Source organism: Symphalangus syndactylus, chromosome 20 (assembly GCF_028878055.3).
Source record: "Symphalangus syndactylus isolate Jambi chromosome 20, NHGRI_mSymSyn1-v2.1_pri, whole genome shotgun sequence".
In the NCBI taxonomy this organism is placed as follows: Eukaryota; Metazoa; Chordata; class Mammalia; order Primates; family Hylobatidae; genus Symphalangus; species Symphalangus syndactylus.
The window spans coordinates 43,531,660-43,551,896 of NC_072442.2; the positions used below are offsets into that span (position 1 = coordinate 43,531,660).

At 46.5% G+C, this 20,237-nt stretch overlaps 1 non-coding gene across 1 annotated transcript; it reads right to left on the minus strand.

The window, feature by feature from the left end:
- Positions 1–4,451: 4,451 nt before the first annotated feature.
- Positions 4,452–4,579, minus strand: LOC129470849 (small nucleolar RNA SNORA40). The gene has a single exon (XR_008653369.1). It is a non-coding gene; the product is annotated as a small nucleolar RNA SNORA40 (small nucleolar RNA).
- Positions 4,580–20,237: the final 15,658 nt, after the last annotated feature.

Sequence of the window (20,237 nt, forward strand, 5' to 3'; positions counted from 1 at the left end):
AAGAAACAATGAAGCACATCATGGAGAAATGATTGTGGTTAGCAACGATCAACTCTTTATATTCAAAATGATTATGCAGGTCGAACACAGTGGCTCATGGCTGTAATCCCAGCACTTTGGGAGGCCAAGGTGGGTGGATCACCTGAGGTCAGGAGTTCGAGACTAGCCTGGCCAACAGGGTGAAACCCCATCTCTACTAAAAATACAAAAATTAGCCAGGCATGATGGTGGGCGCCTATAATCCCAGCTACTTGGGAGGCTGAGGCAGAAGAATCACTTGAACCGGGAAGGCAGAGGTTGCAGTGAGCCAAGATCACACCACTGCACCCAGTCTCAAAAAAAAAAAAAAAAAAAAAGAGGCTGGGCGCGGTGGCTCACGCTTGTAATCCCAGCACTTTGGGAGGCCGAGGCGGGCGGATCACGAGGTCAGGAGATCGAGACCATGGTGAAACCCCGTCTCTACTAAAAATACAAAAAATTAGCCGGGCGTGGTGGCGGGTGCCTGTAGTCCCAGCTACTCGGAGAGGATGAGGCAGGAGAATGGCGTGAACCCGGGAGGCGGAGCTTGCAGTGAGCCGAGATTGCGCCACTGCACTCCAGCCTGGGCGACAGAGCGAGACTCCGTCTCAAAAAAAAAGATTATACATAAAATCAGAGTATCTGTCCGTCCCACTGCTCCTGCCAACCTTGCCTTACCTGACTGCAGGCAGCTTGCCTTTGTTGGTGTAGGAAGTGCACTGCTCCTGCTTCATTAATTCTCAAATTCATTTCAAAATCATAGATTGCCGGCCAGGCGCGGTGGCTCATGCCTGTAATCCCAACACTTTCGGAGGCTGAGGTGGGTGGATCACTGAGGTCCAATGAGGGCAACATACGAGCAAAGCTAGGCTGCAAAGACTGGCTTCTGTTGGCATCAGCAGTCGCCTGGTCTATAAACATTGACAAGATTCTCAACACGAACAAAACAGAGACACTGGTAGACAAACAGCAAACAAACAATATTTGATTTTATTCGATTTGTTGGATGAGCTCCAGCAAAACAAGAGAACAATTCAAGAAAGAGGAACATACAGGATATAGGAAAGAGTGAAACTGACCGAGGACTGCAGACAAAGACATTGCAACATAACAGCTGCTTTATGTGATGATGAATGTTGAAGTCCTCAGTGAGCTGCAGGCATTAAGTCTTGTCTTCTGGCCGGGTGCGGTGGCTCACGCCTGTAATCCCAGCACTTTGGGAGGCTGAAGCGGTTGGATCACTTGAGGTCAAGAGCTTGAGACCAGCCTGGCCAACATGGTGAAACCCCATCTCTACTAAAAATACAAAAATTAGCCAGGCATGGTGGTGGACACCTGTAATCCCATCTACTCAGGAGGCTGAGAATCACTTGAACCCAGGAGGCAGAGGTTGTAGTGAACCGAGATCGCACCACTGCACTCCAGGCTAGGTGACAGAGCAAGATTCCGTCTCAGAAAAAAAAAAAAGAGAGAGAGAGAAATCTCTGGTTTGGCTAGAATGATGGAGTTAAATGCACAAAATATCAAGCATCAATTTAATTGGAGAAGAACTGAAACTCGTCAAAAATAGAGATGATAATTTCCAGAAGGCCATAGCTTGTCCCTTGATTTCCTGTTGTGTTTTGGTAAACGCCATACTCCGCATCTCATGGGCAAGTCATTAGAAGCCACAAGGGAACAGGACAACCAGCCTCCTTTCAGGCTGGCTGAATGAGGGGCTCTTTCATCTTTTTGTTCTGGCGGAGACCTTGGCAGCCACAGGCTCACAGCACCCTCTGCTGTTAAATTGCAGAGGATGGTGCCTGAGTTTTGAGACTGAGACTGCTAAAGGATTCTGGTCTGGGGCAGGAAGAAAATTACATGAGCCAAAGATATTCAAAATTGTTTTAATATCTCTAAATAAGTAAATAAAGAGCCAGGTGTGGTGGTGTCCAGTTACAGTCCTGGCTACTCGACAGGCTGAGGTGAGAGGATCGCTTGAGCCCAGGAATTTGAAGCCAGCCTGGGCAACATAGCAGACCCCGTCTCTAAAAAAAATAAATGGGGCTCATGCCTGTAATCCCAGCACTTTGGGAGGCTGAGGTGGGAGGATTGCTTAAGGCCAGGAGTTCGAGACCAGCCTGGGCAACAGAGAGAAGCCTCATCTCCACAAAAAAAAAAACTTTTTAAATTAGCTGGACATAGTAATGTGAGCCTACAGTTTCAGCTACTCCGGGGGCTGAGGCGGGAGGATAGATGGAGCCCAGGAGTTCAAGAATACAGTGAGCTATGTTGTGCCACTGCACTCCAGCCTGGGTGACAGAGCAAGACCTCATGTCAAAAAAATGTTTAATGTTCTTAATTGATTAATTTTTTAAAAAATTGTTTTCATGCAAAACTTCAGGATGGGTTAATTTTGCTGGTGACAGGTAGTAATGATAAAGCAAAGAAAAATTATGCAGCTAAACTTTTTCACCAAGGCAGATTTTCAGCCTTTTCCAAGCCAAGTGGAAATCCCCAATTCACCCCCACCGAGGTTCCAAAATCAGGAAAAACACACTTTCTAGCAGTGTTAGTGAAACTCATGTAACACTGTCTCCATTGAGATCGAGCCCTGAGTAACAAAAAGTGGGAGACAAACAGGCTTAGAATTATATATAGGGGATTAGGGGCATAGCTTTCAGACCCCATAAGGAATAAACCTCTAGCTTTTCAGTTCCAGCATTTTAATATGCCTACCTGCCCTAACAGAGGTAAAATTAGAGGCTACATGGCAACATTACAATGGAAGGTTTTTACTTCTATTTATAATTTGCTTATTTGGTTATTTTTCCTTACCAAAAGCACAAGACAGCCTCAATATCCTTAAATGCCCCAAGTCCTAAAATTACTTATTTAACCCTGAGAGATCTAGTTTATAAGATAGAACAGCTATCAGCCATGTACGATTTGTGTGCTCTTTTTTCTTTAAGTCAATCAATTTTTATTCAATGAATTCCATTTGTGTTGTGATTTCTTCCACTGTCCATCAAGGTCACTTTAGATCCTCTAAAGAGCTGGAGTCAAAAGATTTATCTTCAAGTTAGCCCTTTTTAATGAAACTGATGCTTATTTTAATCCAGTTGTCCTGTCAGCCCATAATTCTTTTTTTTTTTTTTTTGCTTCTGTCATCTCCTTTTAATATGGATATACTGAAGAAGACTTCAAAATTCACCAAGAATCTTTGGGATCTAATTTCTTTCTTTCTTTTTTTTTTTTTTTTTTTGAGATGGAGTCTCGCTCTATTGCCAGGCTGGAGTGCAGTGGCATGATCTTGGCTCACGGCAACCTCCGCCTCCCAGGTTCAAGTGATTCTCCTGCCCCAGCTTCCCGAGTAGCTGGAATTACGGCGTGCCCCACCACACCCAGCTAATTTTTGTGTTTTTAGTAGATAAGGGGTTTCACCATGTTGGCCAGGATGGTCTCAATCTCTTGACCTCGTGATCCGCCTGCCTTGGCGTCCCAAAGTGCTGAGATTACAAGTGTGAGCCACCACGCCTGGCCACAGGATCTAATTTCTTCAACCAATTTACTTTAAGGTCATTTTTAGTGCAGGTGGATCTGCCTGATTCTCAATTTGACACCCTCTCTAAACATGAATTTAGTTCAAATCATATTCATTCCTAAGTGATCGCACTCAAAAATAGTACAGATGTGTGGAATATGCCAATACCTTTAACTCCAGACATCACGTTCTCAAGATAAAAGCCTTTAAAACAAAAAGCCATCCTCTGTATCAAGTCAACATGAAATTGGAATATAAAATTAATACAGCTGAGGATTTCCCTCATATCCCATGCTGTTTAACTATCTATTTTACAGTCCTAGAATCAACTTTTTTTTTTTTTTTTTTTTTTTAGACAGAGTCTTGCTCTGTTGCCCAGGCTGGAGTGCAGTGGCTCAATCTTGGCTCACAGCAAGCTCCGCCTCCCGGGTTCACACCATTCTCCTGCCTCAGCCTCCCGAGTAGCTGGGACTATAGGCTCCTGCCACTACGCCCGGCTAATTTTTTGTATTTTTAGTAGAGACGGGGTTTCACCGTGTTAGCCAGGAACCTTTTTTTTTTTTTTTAAATTAATAGACAAGATCTGTCTTTGTTACCTAGGCTGGAGTACAGTGGTGCCATCAAAGGTCACATCAAAGTGCAGCCTCCGACTCCTGGGCTCAATCCTCTTTCCTTAGCCTCCCCTTCCTGAGTAGCTGCAACTACAGGCACATGCCCTGATACCCAGCTAATTTTTAAATTTTTGTGGAGATGAGGTGTTACTTTCTCGCACAGGCTGATCTTGAACTCCTGGCTTAAAGCAATACTCCCACCTCAGTGTGGGGATTGCAGGCATGAGCCACTGTGCCTGGCCTGGAACCAAGCTTTATGTCTATCAATACTCCCATCAGTTAACTGTCTCAGGTATCAAAATATCCTTTCTTATATGTATCAAAACTCATGCTGAACAATGTGTTCTGGGTTGCAAAAGAGGATTTATTTTTTGCACCTACCCATAAGTCTTTGTCCATAAGTTAAACAAAAACATACATAAGTGCAGTGTGTGCTCTTTTTAAGTACATTAGTAGACATACTACTGAGAGGCCACAGTGCACAGGGGTTAGGTGAGTGGACTTGGGAGCCAGATTGCTAGTTCAAAGATGTACCCTTCCATTTACTAAGCGACTATAAGCAAACTCCTTCTCTTGTTGTCTCAGTATCCTCAGCTGTGAAATGGGGATGACATTAAGACCTATTTCGGCTGGGCGCAGTGGCTCAAGCCTGTAATCCCAGCACGTTGGGAGGCCGAGGTGGGCGGATCACGAGGTCGGGAGATCGAGACCATCCTGGCTGACACGGTGAAACCCTGTCTCTACTAAAAAACAAAAACTTAGCCAGGCGCGGTGGTGGGCGCCTGTAGTCTCAACTACTTGGGAGGCTGAGGCAGGAGAATGACGTGAACCCAGGAGGCGGAGCTTGCAGTGAGCCAAGATCACGCCACTGCACTCCAGCCTGGGTGACAGAGCGAGACTCCCTATCCAAAAAAAAACAAAAAAAGACCTATTTCATGGGGGTTGTTATGACGATTAAATGAGTTAATTTTTATAATGTGCTCAGAACAATGCCTGGGAGAACTATATAAGTGTTGGTTTAATGCCAACCAATAATTAAATTATGCCAAATAATAATACAATAAAAATTACACGGTGGTTTGAAGTCGGCTTTTCACTATGTAGACTTGCAACTGACAGATGTTTTTTGTTTTGTTTTGTTTTGAGATGGAGCTTTGCTTTTGTTGCCCAAGAGTAGGAGTGCAGTGGCGTGATCTTGGCTCACTGCAACCTCCGCCTCCTGGGTTCAAGCGATTCTTCAGCCTCAGCCTCCCAAGTAGCTGAGATTACAGGCGCCTGCCACCACACCAGCTAAATTTTGTATTTTTAGTAGAGACGGGGTTTCACCACGTTGACCAGGCTAGTCTTGAACTCCCGACCTCAGGTGATCTGTCCACCTTGGCCTCCCAAAGTGCTGGGATTACAGGCGTGAGCCACTGTGTCTGGCCTTGACAGAGGTTTTTAATGAATCATATCTTCTTGTTTGTCTTCATGAGGTCTCTTTCAGGCTGTTATGCCTTGGTCACCCTCTTCTGCTGAGGTCTAACAAAGGGTTTACTTTCTGCTAAGGGGAAGAAAAGTTGGCTTCATGGGGTCAGAAGAAGTGGTTTAGCAGTGGTGGAAGAGGCTCTTAGAGTGTAAAGTGACACAAGCAAGTTTCACGTCAGTCTTATTCTTTGCTTCCTTGTAGCTGCCACATAAAAGGTGCCCAACATATGTATGGTTCATTGATGAATCCAGTAACCCCAAGTCAATGGTCATCTTCTGTGGCTGGCAGACAATTCACAGCTCTGGAATTTCTATAAAGAAAAGGCTAGGATGGGCACGGTGACTCACGCCTGTAATCCCAGCACTTTGGGAGGCCAAGGCAGGTGGATCACGAGGTCAGGAGTTCGAGTCCAGCCTGGCCAACATAGTGAAACCCCATCTCTACTAAAAATACAACAATTAGCCGGGCGTGGTAGTACACACCTGTAGTCCCAGCTACTTGGGAGGCTGAGGCAGAAGAATCGCTTGAACCCAGGAGGCAGAGGTTGTGGTGAGCTGAGATTGTGCCACTGCACTCCAGCCTGGGCAACAGAGCCAGACTCCATCTCAAAAAAAAAAAAAAAAAAAAGGAGAGAAAAGGCTGAAGTCCGGGTGCAGTGGCTCATGCCTGTAATCTCAGCACTTTGGGTATGTTTGCTTGTTTGTTTGTTTGAGATGGAGTCTCACTCTGTGACCCAGGCTGGAGTGCAGTGGCATGATCTTGGCTCACTACAACCTCCACCTCCCGGGTTCAAACGATTCTCCTGCCTCATCCTCCCAAGTAGCTGGGACTACAGGTGCACACCACAATGCCCGGCTAATTTTTGTATTTTTAGTAGAAACGGGGTTTCACTATGTTGGCCAGGCTGGTCTTGAACTCCTGACTTCAAGCGATCCTCCTGCCTCGGCCTCCCAAAGTGCTGGGATTACAGGCATGAACCACTACACCCGGCCATAATCTCAGCACTTTGGGAGACTGAAGCAGGAGGATTACTTGAACACAGTTGTAGACCAGCTTGGGCAACATAGTGAGACCCCTGTCTCTACAAAAATTTTAAAAATTAGGCAAATGTGGTGGCATATGCTTGTAGTCCCAACTACTCAGGCAGCTGAGGTGGAAGAATTGCTTGAGTCCAGGAGATCAAGGCTGCAGTGAGACATGATCACACGACTGTACACTGTACTCCAGCCTGGGTGACACAGTGAGACCCTGTCTCAAAAAAAAAAAAAGAGGGGGGCCTAGGCATGGCCATGTGGTTGGAAGGGAAACCAGCAGACTTCTGTCAAGTAAAGAAAAATATCAAGCTTTTAAAGAATTAAAGTTAACTTTATTCAGAAGTCTTACTGAGGACTATAGATTGAGGCCCCTAGCCTAGGAGCAGGCTCTGGCCCAGTGTTTCAGATCCCTGCTTATATATAGGGGTGGAGGTTCTGTATGTGCAAAATCCCATCAGACTTGCTCAGAATTACATGAAAGCAGAATCACAGCAAGGTTTGTGTGTCAGAGTACATCTGGTCCTAGATCACAGAGGCATCATCACTAACCCCGTCAGATGTCATCTTATGTGTTGGAAAAGCCAGGGATTAAGACTATTCTTTTTTTTTTTTTTTTTTTTTGAGACAAGGTCTCACTCCATCACCCAGGCTGGCATGCAGTAGCACAATCATGGCTCACTGCAGCCTCAGCCTCCCCAGGTTCAGGTAATCCTCCCACCTGAGACTTCCAAATAGCTGAGACTACAGGTGCATATCACCACGCCCAGCTAATTGTATTTTTTTGTAGAGACAAGGTTTCACCATGTTTCCCAGGCTGGGGGGTCATTCATCTTTTAAGGAATGCAGTGACTCAGGCAAGAGGACAAGAGACGTGGGAGCTGTGTGTTCTGTTTTGTTGTCTTCAAAGCATCTTTCTGGAGAGCTGCAGGTCTTCGCAGAGTCAGAAGCTTTGGAAAATTATGCTGGCAAGCAGAAATGGGCAAACATAGCTTATGTTTGCTACTTTGTCTCACACTTGTCTAAAAACTTGTGTCGCTGGCTGGGTGCAGCGGCTCACGCCTGTAATCCCAGCACTTTGGGAGGCCGAGGCAGGTGGATCACAAGGTCAGGAGACTGAGACCATCCTGGCTAACACAGTGAAACCCCGTCTCTACTAAAAATTCAGAAAATTAGCTGGGTGTGGTGGCACACACCTGTAGTCCCAGCTACTTGGGAGGCTGAGCCAGGAGAATCGCTTGAAGCCGGGAGGCGGAGGTTGCAGTGAGCCAAGATCGCGCCGCTTCACTGCAGCCTGGGTGAAAGAGAGAGACTCCGTCTCAAAAAAACAAAACAAAACAAAACTGTGTTGTCTATTAAACTATGTTCACTTTATTTCAGATGGCCTGGATGCTGGAAATTATGAGAAAACTAAATTCTCCCCCAGCCTCCTTTGACACCACCACTACCCTCTCCTACCCTCTTCCTCCCATTATTTGCTATTAGTTTACCTGCTCTCTTCCTCTCAGATTCAACAAAATTTATACTTTTACATGCATTGGATTGTTTCTTTCTTAACTTCCTTCTCCACAGCTGTAAATGCTGTAACAGGGACCATGGCCAGATTACTCACCAGTGTGGCCCCAGTGCTGGGTACAATGCTTGGCACACACTACACTCTCAATAAACATCTGTCGTATAAACAAATGAATTCTGTGATTACGTATCATATGCACAAGTCAACAACAACACAAGTTATGTATTATGAAAGGGAGAACTTGCATTTTCACAGAAGAAAATAGATTCCTCCCTTCTTTTCTGAAACACTTGGCCTTTTAAATAATTAATTAATTTTAATTGATACATATAAAATTGTAGGCCAGGCACGATGGCTCATGCCTGTAATCCCAGCACTTTGGGAGGCCAAGGTGGGCGGATCACCTGAGGTCAGGAGTTCAAGACCAGCCTGGCCAACATGCCGAAACCCCGTCTCTACTAAAAATACAAAAATTAGCTGGGCATGGTGGCGGGCGCCTGTAATCCCAGCTACTCAATAGGCTGAGGCAGGAGAATTGCTTGAACCTGGGATGCAGAGGCTGCAGTGAGCCGAGATCATGCCACTGCACTCTAGTCTGGGCAACAGAGTGAGACTCTGTCTCAAAAAAAAAAAAAATTGTATATATTTATCATGTACAACATGATGTTCTGAAATACGTATATATTATGGGATGGCTCAATCTAGCTAACTAACATATGCAGTATCTCACATACTATCATTTATTGTGGTGAGAACACTTAAAATCTACTCTCTTAGGGCGGGAGTGGTGGCTCACGCCCGTAATCCTAATACCTTGGGAGGCTGAGGCGGGTGGATCACCCGAAGTCAGGAGTTCGAGACCAGCCTGGTGAACATGGTGAAACTCTGTCTTTACTAAAAATACAAAAATTAGCTGGGCGTGGTGGTGGGTGACTATGATCCCAGCTACTCAGGAGGCTGAGGCAGGAGAATCGCTTGAACCCAGGAGAAGGAGGTTGCTGTGAGCTGAGATCATACCACTGCACTCCAGCCTGGGTGACAAGAGCGAAACTCCATCTAAAAAACAAACAAAAAACTACTCTCTTTGCAATTTTCAAGAATACAATACATTAGTTTTTGGTGGTTTTGTTTTTTTGAGATTGAGTCTTGCTCTGTTGCCTACGCTGGAGGGCAGTGGCACAATCTCGGCTCAGCAACCTCTGCCTCCTGGGTTCAAGCGATTCTCCTGCTTCAGCCACCTGAGTAGCTGGGACTACAGGTGTGTGCCACCATGCTCAGCTAATTTTTGTATTTTTAGTAGAAATGGGGTTTCACCACGTCGGCCAGGCTGGTTGTGAACTCCTGACCTCAAGTGATCTGCCCGCTTCAGCCTCTCAAAGTGCTGGGATTACAGGCATGAGCCACCACTCCTGGCCTAATACATTGTTATTAAACACCTATAGTCATTATGTAGTACTGCAGTTATCTTAAATTTATTTCTTCTATCTTGGCCAACCAAGGTGGCTCAGGCCTGTAATCCCAGAACTTTGGGAGGCCAAGGCAGGAAGATCACTTGAGCTCAAGAGTTCAAGACCAGCCTAGGCAACATGGCAAGACCCTGTCTCCACAAAAGTAGAAGAAAAGTAGCCAGGTGTGGTGGTGTGTGCCTGCAGTCCCAGCTACTCAGGAGGCTGAAGTGGGAGGATCGCTTGAGCCCAGGAAAGTTGAGGCTGCAATGAGACAAGATTTCCATTGCACTCCAGCTCAGGAAACAGAGTAAGACCTTGCCTAAAAAAAAAAAAAAAGAAAGCAAACAAGCCCACAAGCAGACAAAAAAAAAAAAAAAAATCAAAAAACTTATTCCTCCTATCTAACTAAAGTGTGTATCCTTTGACCAACAACTCCTCAACCCCTCCCCCTCCTCCAAACTCTTGGCTTTGAGGTTGGTGTTTTAAAATGAATAGGGATATTTACTAACAGGCCTCTGCCACAGGTCATTTCTGCAGGGAGTTTATGGCTCAGCAAAAGAGAAAGCTGTCCCTGTGAGCACCTCTTCTGCTCCAGACACAACTCCAGGTCAGTTAACTAAGTCCTACTTATTCCTTAGTTTGAAGCCTGGCACTCTGCCTGTAGTATTTTGCACAGAAGATACAGACCTTTCTAGAGAAAGAAGGAAATTCCTCCATCACTCGTTCCCAAACATCCCTACTTGCCCTCTGTTGAGAACACTTTAGTCATAGTTTGGATCAAATTCAGGAAACGAATGGGAGACAGAGACGCTTTCTGAAAAAGATTTTTTTCATTAGGGCAAACACTGTCTGTTTTCCCGTTGGTACCAGGTGGGGCCCTGGAGTTTATTTAAGTTCTCATTCAGGGAAAGAACTGGCATTCTAGCATAGCTTGGCCGACTCACTGGTTTCCACTCAGGACTCCAAGGCAGGGTGGAGCACAGGACACTGGCACAATGCCTTCCTGAATTCAGTCTGTCTGTGTTGTTTGTTGTTTTTTGTTGTTGTTGTTGTTGTTGTTTTGAGATAGAGCTTCGTTCTTTTTTTTTTTTTTTTTTGAGACGGAGTCTCGCTCTGTCGCCCAGGCTGGAGTGCAGTGGCGCAATCTTGGCTCACTGCAAGCTCCACCTCCCGGGTTCACGCCATTCTCCTGCCTCAGCCTCTCCGAGTAGCTGGGACTACAGGCGCCCGCCACCACGCCCGGCTAATTTTTTGTATTTTTAGTAGAGACGGGGTTTCACCGTGGTCTCAATCTCCTGACCTCGTGATCTGCCCGCCTCGGCCTCCCAAAGTGCTAGGATTACAAGCGTGAGCCACCGCGCCCGGCCCGGAGCTTCGTTCTTGTTGCCTAGGCTGGACGGAGTGCAATGGCGCGATCTTGGCTCACTGCAATCTCCACCTCCCAGGTTCAAGCAATTATCCTGCCTCAGCCTCTAGAGTAGCTGGGATTGCAGGCATGCGCTACCACGCTCGGCTAATTTTGTATTTTTAGTAGAGGCAGGGTTTCTCCATTTTGGTCAGACTGGTCTCGAACTCCCGACCTCAGGTTGATCCACCTGCCTCAGCCTCCCAAAGTGTTGGGATTACAGGCGTGAGCCACCGCGCCTGGCCCTGAATTCACTCTGTCTACTGCTCTGGGTCTCTTCCACCTGATACTTTTCATCTTTCATACTAACATCTGTTCCAGTACCTACATGCGTCACCTTAGTGGAAGCTACAGCAGCTGTCTTCAGCAATTTATGGGTACGCGCGTAAAAAAATTCCTTAGAAGCCAAAGATTCCCGCTTACTATTTCTGTGCGGTAAAGTGGGTTATTAATATTCCAGAATATAGCCGGGCGCGGTGGCTCACGCTTGTAATCCCAGCACTTTGGGAGGCCGAGGTGGGCGGATCACGAGGTCAGGAGATCGAGACCATCCTGGCTAAGACGGTGAAACCCCGTCTCTACTAAAAATACAAAAAATTAGCCGGGCATGGTGGCGGGCGCCTGTAGTCCCAGCTACTCGGAGAGGCTGAGGCAGGAGAATGGCATGAACCCGGGAGGCGGAGCTTGCAGTGAGCCGAGATCGCGCCACTGCACTCCAGCCTGGGTGACAGAGCGAGACTCTGTCTCAAAAAAAAAAAAAAAAAATTCCAGAATATATAACCTGTGTACCTAAAACTCAATTACTCCAATAAATGAACTCATTTTGTTTTGTTTCCTGGTAAACCTCATAAAAGACAATCCACCTTCCCCTGAATACACTCTGTTCTTCTCCCCCTCTCCCTAGGGCATTGATTGGATTAGGGCCTCAGTGACAAGCAAGAATGACATCACCAGTTCAAAAACTGCTGCTTTATTTTTTCTTTCTTTATACAACCAATTACCATTTTCACATAATTTGCTCAAGTGTTTATGCCTTTTCCTTTATTTATTTAGTTATTTATTTTTCTGAGACGGAGTCTCACTCTGTCGCCCAGGCTGGAGTGCAGTGGTGTGATCTCGGCTCACTGTAAGCTCCGACTCTCGGGCTCACGCCATTCTCCTGCCTCAGCCTCCCGTGTAGCTGGGACTACAGGCACCCACCAGCACGCCTGGCTAATTTTTTGTATTTTTAGTAGAGACAGGGTTTCACCGTGTTAGGCAGGATGGTCTCGATCTCCTGACCTTGTGATCTGCCCTCCTCGGCCTCCCAAAGTGCTGGGATTACAGGCGTGAGCCACCACGCCTGGCCTATGCCTTTTCTTAATTATTTTACAGGTTCCTTCCTTCTTAGGACACCCAGTTCATGTCTCCATTTTCAGGTCAAGAAACTGAAGCTCAGGGAGCCTCAGCAGGGAGACCAGACATCCAGGCTACCTTAACACAGTCTGGGTTTATGACTATTGTTCTGGCATGAGGTTTGCCTAACTTTGGATATTAAAATTACATGGCCGCTCTAGGTCTAAGTGACCAGAACCCACTTGAGTGGTAGTGAGCAAGAGTGGCCTCCCAGGTCACTGTTCTTGTTGTTGCAACTGCTGTGTTCTGAATCTTTGGGTATTCCTAAAAATTCATATGTTGAAATCCTAACCCCCTAAATGGTATCAAGAGGTGGGCCCTTTGGGAGGTGATTAGATCATGGGGGCAGAGCCTTCGTGAATGAAACTAGTGCGTTATACAAGAGGCTCAAGAAGGCTGGGTGCAGTGGCTCATGTCTGTAATCCCAGCACTTTGGGAGGCTGAGGCGGGTGGATCACCTGAGGTCAGGAGTTCGAGACTAGCCTGGCCAACATGGTGAAACACCATCTCTACTAAAAATACAAAAAATTAGCTGGGTGGGGTGGCGGGCGCCTGTAATCCCAGCTACTCGGGAGGCTGAGTTAGGAGAATCACTTGAACCTGGGAGGAGGAGGGTGCAGTGAGCTGAGATCGCGCCATTGCCTTCCTGAATTCAGTCTGTGTTTTTTTTTTTTTTTGTTTTTGTTTTTTTTTTTTGAGACGGAGCTTCGCTCTTGTTGCTTAGGCTGGACGGAGTGCAATGGCGCGATCTTGGCTCACTGCAACCTCTGCCTCCCAGGTTCAAGCAATTCTCCTGCCTCAGCCTCCAGAGTAGCTGGGATTGCAGGCATGCGCCACCACGCTCGGCTAATTTTGTAGTTTTACTAGAGGTGGGGTTTCTCCATGTTGGTCAGGCTGGTCTCGAACTCCCGACCTCAGGTTGATCCACCTGCCTCAGCCTCCCAAAGTGTTGGGATTACAGGCGTGAGCCACTGCGCCTGGCCCTGAATTCACTCTGTCTACTGCTCTGGGTCTCTTCCACCTGATACCTTTCATCTTTCATACTAACATCTGTTCCAGTATCTACATGCGTCACCTTAGTGGAAGCTACAGCAGCTATCTTCAGCAATTTATGGGTATGCATGTAAAAAAATTTCCTTAGAAGCCAAGGAGTCCCCCTTACTATTTCTGTGCCGTAAAGTGGGTTATAGCAATATTCCAGAATATATAACCTGTGTGCTCCAGCCTGGGCAACAAGAGTGAAACTCCATCTCTGTCTCAAAAAAAGAAAAAAAGCCCAAGAAAGACCCCTTACCCTTTGCACCAAGGGTGCAAAAAGATGGCTATTCCTGAACCAGTATTTGAACCTTCACACCAGACACCAAATTTACCAGCTTCCCAGCCTCTACTGTGAGAAATACATTTTTGTTGTTTAAAAGCTACCTAGTTTTTGTTATTTTATTATAGCAGTCAGATCAGACTAAGGCACACCCTAAAGAAACAAACACAGAGAGGGACAGATCTCACACACAGAGACAAATTCACATGGGTCTCTGTTCAAGAGAATCCTGCCTGAGTCCTTCTACAAAAGTAAGGAAGCTTCTGTGAAGCAAATATTTCCCTTTCTCCCACTAATGGCCCCATTTTGTATAGCATGAGTCTTACGCTATGGTTTTATCTAAAACATGGCACTCTGAGAAAAGCAAAATGCAGAAGAATATACAGTGTGCTACCATTTGTTTAAAAAGAGGGAAGATTTATATACCTCTATTTTTTAAAATACTATCAGAGGGATATATAAGAAATTGATAATAGGCTGGGCATGGCGGCTCATGCCTGTAATCCCAACACTGGGAGGCCAAGGTGGACAAATTGCTAGAGCCCAGGAATTCAAAACTAGTGTGGGCAACATGGCAAAGCACTGTCTCTAGAAAAAATACAAGCCGGGCGCGGTGGCTCACGCCTGTAATCCCAGAACTTTGGGAGGCCGAGGCAGGCGGATCATGAGGTCAGGAGATCGAGACCATCTTGGCTAACACAATGAAACCCCGTCTCTACTAAAAATACAAAAAATTAGCAGGGCGTGGTGGCGGGTGCCTATAATCTCAGCTACTCAGGAGGCTGAGGCAGGAGAATGGCGTGAACCCGGGAGGCGGAGCTTGCAGTGAGCCAAGATAGCGCCACTGCAGTCTGGCCTGGGTGAAAGTGCGAGACTCTGTCTCAAAAAAAAAAAAAGAAAAAATACAAAAAACTTGCCAGGTGTGGTGGTGCACACCTCTAGTCCCAGTTACTCAGAGGGCTGAGGTAGGAGGATCACCTGTTCCCGGGAGGTTGAGACTGCAGTGAGCCATGATTGTGCCACTGCATTCCAGCCTGGACAAGAGTGAGACTATGTCTTAAAAAAAAAAAAAAAAAGGCCGGGCGCGGTGGCTCACGCTTGTAATCCCAGCACTTTGGGAGGCCGAGGCGGGCGGATCACGAGGTCAGGAGATCGAGACCATCCTGGCTAAGACGGTGAAACCCCGTCTCTACTAAAAATACAAAAAATTAGCCGGGCATGGTGGCGGGCGCCTGTAGTCCCAGCTACTCGGAGAGGCTGAGGCAGGAGAATGGCATGAACCCGGGAGGCGGAGCTTGCAGTGAGCCGAGATCGCGCCACTGCACTCCAGCCTGGGTGACAGAGCGAGACTCTGTCTCAAAAAAAAAAAAAAAAAATTCCAGAATATATAACCTGTGTACCTAAAACTCAATTACTCCAATAAATGAACTCATTTTGTTTTGTTTCCTGGTAAACCTCATAAAAGACAATCCACCTTCCCCTGAATACACTCTGTTCTTCTCCCCCTCTCCCTAGGGCATTGATTGGATTAGGGCCTCAGTGACAAGCAAGAATGACATCACCAGTTCAAAAACTGCTGCTTTATTTTTTCTTTCTTTATACAACCAATTACCATTTTCACATAATTTGCTCAAGTGTTTATGCCTTTTCCTTTATTTATTTAGTTATTTATTTTTCTGAGACGGAGTCTCACTCTGTCGCCCAGGCTGGAGTGCAGTGGTGTGATCTCGGCTCACTGTAAGCTCCGACTCTCGGGCTCACGCCATTCTCCTGCCTCAGCCTCCCGTGTAGCTGGGACTACAGGCACCCACCAGCACGCCTGGCTAATTTTTTGTATTTTTAGTAGAGACAGGGTTTCACCGTGTTAGGCAGGATGGTCTCGATCTCCTGACCTTGTGATCTGCCCTCCTCGGCCTCCCAAAGTGCTGGGATTACAGGCGTGAGCCACCACGCCTGGCCTATGCCTTTTCTTAATTATTTTACAGGTTCCTTCCTTCTTAGGACACCCAGTTCATGTCTCCATTTTCAGGTCAAGAAACTGAAGCTCAGGGAGCCTCAGCAGGGAGACCAGACATCCAGGCTACCTTAACACAGTCTGGGTTTATGACTATTGTTCTGGCATGAGGTTTGCCTAACTTTGGATATTAAAATTACATGGCCGCTCTAGGTCTAAGTGACCAGAACCCACTTGAGTGGTAGTGAGCAAGAGTGGCCTCCCAGGTCACTGTTCTTGTTGTTGCAACTGCTGTGTTCTGAATCTTTGGGTATTCCTAAAAATTCATATGTTGAAATCCTAACCCCCTAAATGGTATCAAGAGGTGGGCCCTTTGGGAGGTGATTAGATCATGGGGGCAGAGCCTTCGTGAATGAAACTAGTGCGTTATACAAGAGGCTCAAGAAGGCTGGGTGCAGTGGCTCATGTCTGTAATCCCAGCACTTTGGGAGGCTGAGGCGGGTGGATCACCTGAGGTCAGGAGTTCGAGACTAGCCTGGCCAACATGGTGAAACACCATCTCTACTAAAAATACAAAAAATTAGCTGGGTGGGGTGGCGGGCGCCTGTAATCCCAGCTACTCGGGAGGCTGAGTTAGGAGAATCACTTGAACCTGGGAGGAGGAGGGTGCAGTGAGCTGAGATCACGCCATTGCCTTCCTGAATTCAGTCTGTGTTTTTTTTTTGTTTTGTTTTTGTTTTTTTTTTTTGAGACGGAGCTTCGCTCTTGTTGCTTAGGCTGGACGGAGTGCAATGGCGCGATCTTGGCTCACTGCAACCTCTGCCTCCCAGGTTCAAGCAATTCTCCTGCCTCAGCCTCCAGAGTAGCTGGGATTGCAGGCATGCGCCACCACGCTCGGCTAATTTTGTAGTTTTACTAGAGGTGGGGTTTCTCCATGTTGGTCAGGCTGGTCTCGAACTCCCGACCTCAGGTTGATCCACCTGCCTCAGCCTCCCAAAGTGTTGGGATTACAGGCGTGAGCCACTGCGCCTGGCCCTGAATTCACTCTGTCTACTGCTCTGGGTCTCTTCCACCTGATACCTTTCATCTTTCATACTAACATCTGTTCCAGTATCTACATGCGTCACCTTAGTGGAAGCTACAGCAGCTATCTTCAGCAATTTATGGGTATGCATGTAAAAAAATTTCCTTAGAAGCCAAGGAGTCCCCCTTACTATTTCTGTGCCGTAAAGTGGGTTATAGCAATATTCCAGAATATATAACCTGTGTGCTCCAGCCTGGGCAACAAGAGTGAAACTCCATCTCTGTCTCAAAAAAAGAAAAAAAGCCCAAGAAAGACCCCTTACCCTTTGCACCAAGGGTGCAAAAAGATGGCTATTCCTGAACCAGTATTTGAACCTTCACACCAGACACCAAATTTACCAGCTTCCCAGCCTCTACTGTGAGAAATACATTTTTGTTGTTTAAAAGCTACCTAGTTTTTGTTATTTTATTATAGCAGTCAGATCAGACTAAGGCACACCCTAAAGAAACAAACACAGAGAGGGACAGATCTCACACACAGAGACAAATTCACATGGGTCTCTGTTCAAGAGAATCCTGCCTGAGTCCTTCTACAAAAGTAAGGAAGCTTCTGTGAAGCAAATATTTCCCTTTCTCCCACTAATGGCCCCATTTTGTATAGCATGAGTCTTACGCTATGGTTTTATCTAAAACATGGCACTCTGAGAAAAGCAAAATGCAGAAGAATATACAGTGTGCTACCATTTGTTTAAAAAGAGGGAAGATTTATATACCTCTATTTTTTAAAATACTATCAGAGGGATATATAAGAAATTGATAATAGGCTGGGCATGGCGGCTCATGCCTGTAATCCCAACACTGGGAGGCCAAGGTGGACAAATTGCTAGAGCCCAGGAATTCAAAACTAGTGTGGGCAACATGGCAAAGCACTGTCTCTAGAAAAAATACAAGCCGGGCGCGGTGGCTCACGCCTGTAATCCCAGAACTTTGGGAGGCCGAGGCAGGCGGATCATGAGGTCAGGAGATCGAGACCATCTTGGCTAACACAATGAAACCCCGTCTCTACTAAAAATACAAAAAATTAGCAGGGCGTGGTGGCGGGTGCCTATAATCTCAGCTACTCAGGAGGCTGAGGCAGGAGAATGGCGTGAACCCGGGAGGCGGAGCTTGCAGTGAGCCAAGATAGCGCCACTGCAGTCTGGCCTGGGTGAAAGTGCGAGACTCTGTCTCAAAAAAAAAAAAAGAAAAAATACAAAAAACTTGCCAGGTGTGGTGGTGCACACCTCTAGTCCCAGTTACTCAGAGGGCTGAGGTAGGAGGATCACCTGTTCCCGGGAGGTTGAGACTGCAGTGAGCCATGATTGTGCCACTGCATTCCAGCCTGGACAAGAGTGAGACTATGTCTTAAAAAAAAAAAAAAAAAAGGCCGGGCGCGGTGGCTCACGCTTGTAATCCCAGCACTTTGGGAGGCCGAGGCGGGCGGATCACGAGGTCAGGAGATCGAGACCACGGTGAAACCCCGTCTCTACTAAAAATACAAAAAATTAGCCGGGCGCGGTGGCGGGCGCCTGTAGTCCCAGCTACTCGGAGAGGCTGAGGCAGGAGAATGGCGTGAACCCGGGAGGCGGAGCTTGCAGTGAGCCGAGATCGCGCCACTGCACTCTAGCCTGGGCGATAGAGCGAGACTCCGTCTCAAAAAAAAAAAAAAAAAAAAGGCCGGGCACGGTGGCTCATGCCAGTAATCCCAGCACTTTGGGAGGTTGAGGCCAACAGATCACCTGAGGTCAGGAGTTCGAGACCAGCCTGGCCAACATGGGGAAACCCCGTCTCTACTAAAAATACAAAATTAGTTGGGCATGGTGGCAAATGCCTGTAATCCCAGCTACTCGGGAGGCTGAGGCAGGAGAATTGCTTGAACTTGGGAGGTGGAGGTTGCAGTGAGCAGAGACCGCGCCATTGCACTCCAGCCTAGGCAACAAGAGTAAAACTCCATTTAAAAAAAAAATTAAGTGATTGATTCTGGAGAAAGAAATTGGGTTAACTCAGTGGCAGGGTTGAAGGCAACTTTTGGTGGCACACACCTGTAATCCCAGCTACTTGGGTGGCTGAGGCACAAGAATTGCTTGAACCCAGGAAGCAGAGGTTGCAGTGAGCCAAAATCATGCCACTGCATTCCAGCCTAGGTGACAGAGTAAGACTCTATCTCCAAAAAAAAAAAGTTCCTTTCATCCTTTCAGAGTTGCAAGAATAAATAGCTGAACACAGCCACAGCCACAGGTTATCTCCCCTGGGTGTCAGTTTTTGTATTTCTCCTCTGTTATTTCATCCTGGCTGTCTAGGCCTTAACCATCTTTGTTCTAGCTAAAGCTGTGACTGGATCTTTTATCACCTTTCCTCGATGTGCAAATCCAGTATTTCTACCCAGGTCTGTGAAACTTCAAAGCCTGTGCTCCTAAACATATTATGTTTCCATTTGCTCTATTGCTGATGAAAGATGAGCTCAAGTCTTCCGTTGATTACAGATGTCTGTTTCTCCCTTGAGATCTGTCAATGTCTGCTTTATGTATTTTGAGGCTGTTATTAGATGCATACAAATTTAGAACTGTTATATTTTTCATCATTACATGTCCCTCTTAATCTCTGATTCTTACTTTAACCCTTTTCCTGTTTGCCCTGAGAATACTCGCCAGTGACGCTTGCAGCTGCAGCACTTACCCTAAGAAGGTGACAATGCTGTCAACATTCCACAGTGATACTGTGATTGAAGTAGACAACAGAAATGGAAAGAAAACTAAGAAGCCAGCCGGGCACAGTGGCTCATGCCTGTAATCCCAACACTTTGGGAGGCCGAGGTGGGTGGATCACGAGGTCAAGACGTGGAGACAGTCCTAGACAACATAGTGAAACCCCATCTCTACTAAAAGTACAAAAATTAGCTGGGCGTGGTGGTGCGAGCCTGTAGTTCCAGCTACTCGGGAGGCTGAGGCAGGAGATTAGTTTGAACCCGGGAGGTGGAGGTTGCAGTGAGCTGAGATCGCCCCACCGCACTCCAGCCTGGTGACAGAGCGAGACTCCATCTCAAACAAAAACAAAAACAAAAAAATTAGCCAGGCATGGTGGCACACACCTGTAATCCTGGCTACTCTGGAGACTGAGGCAGGAGAATCCCTTCAACCCAGGAGGCGGAGGTTGCAGTGAGCTGAGATCACACCACTATATCCAGCCTGGGCAACAAAGCAAGAGTCCATCTCAGGGGGTGGGGGGGTAGGGGCGGGAAAAAGCCGTGTGCCTTTGTGGATTATAACAAAAATATGGGAGCAGTGGACTCAGCTGATCAGATGTTCATTTTTTATCCAACTGAGTGCAAAAGCACAAGGTTTGGTATAAATTAATCCACCACCTTCTAAACATTACAGTGCATGAACCAAATTAGAAAATTATCTATTTACAAACAGAAAGTAACCACACAACCACAATGGAGTATACGGTATGAATTAGTCATATAAATACAAGTGGTAGTACAACCA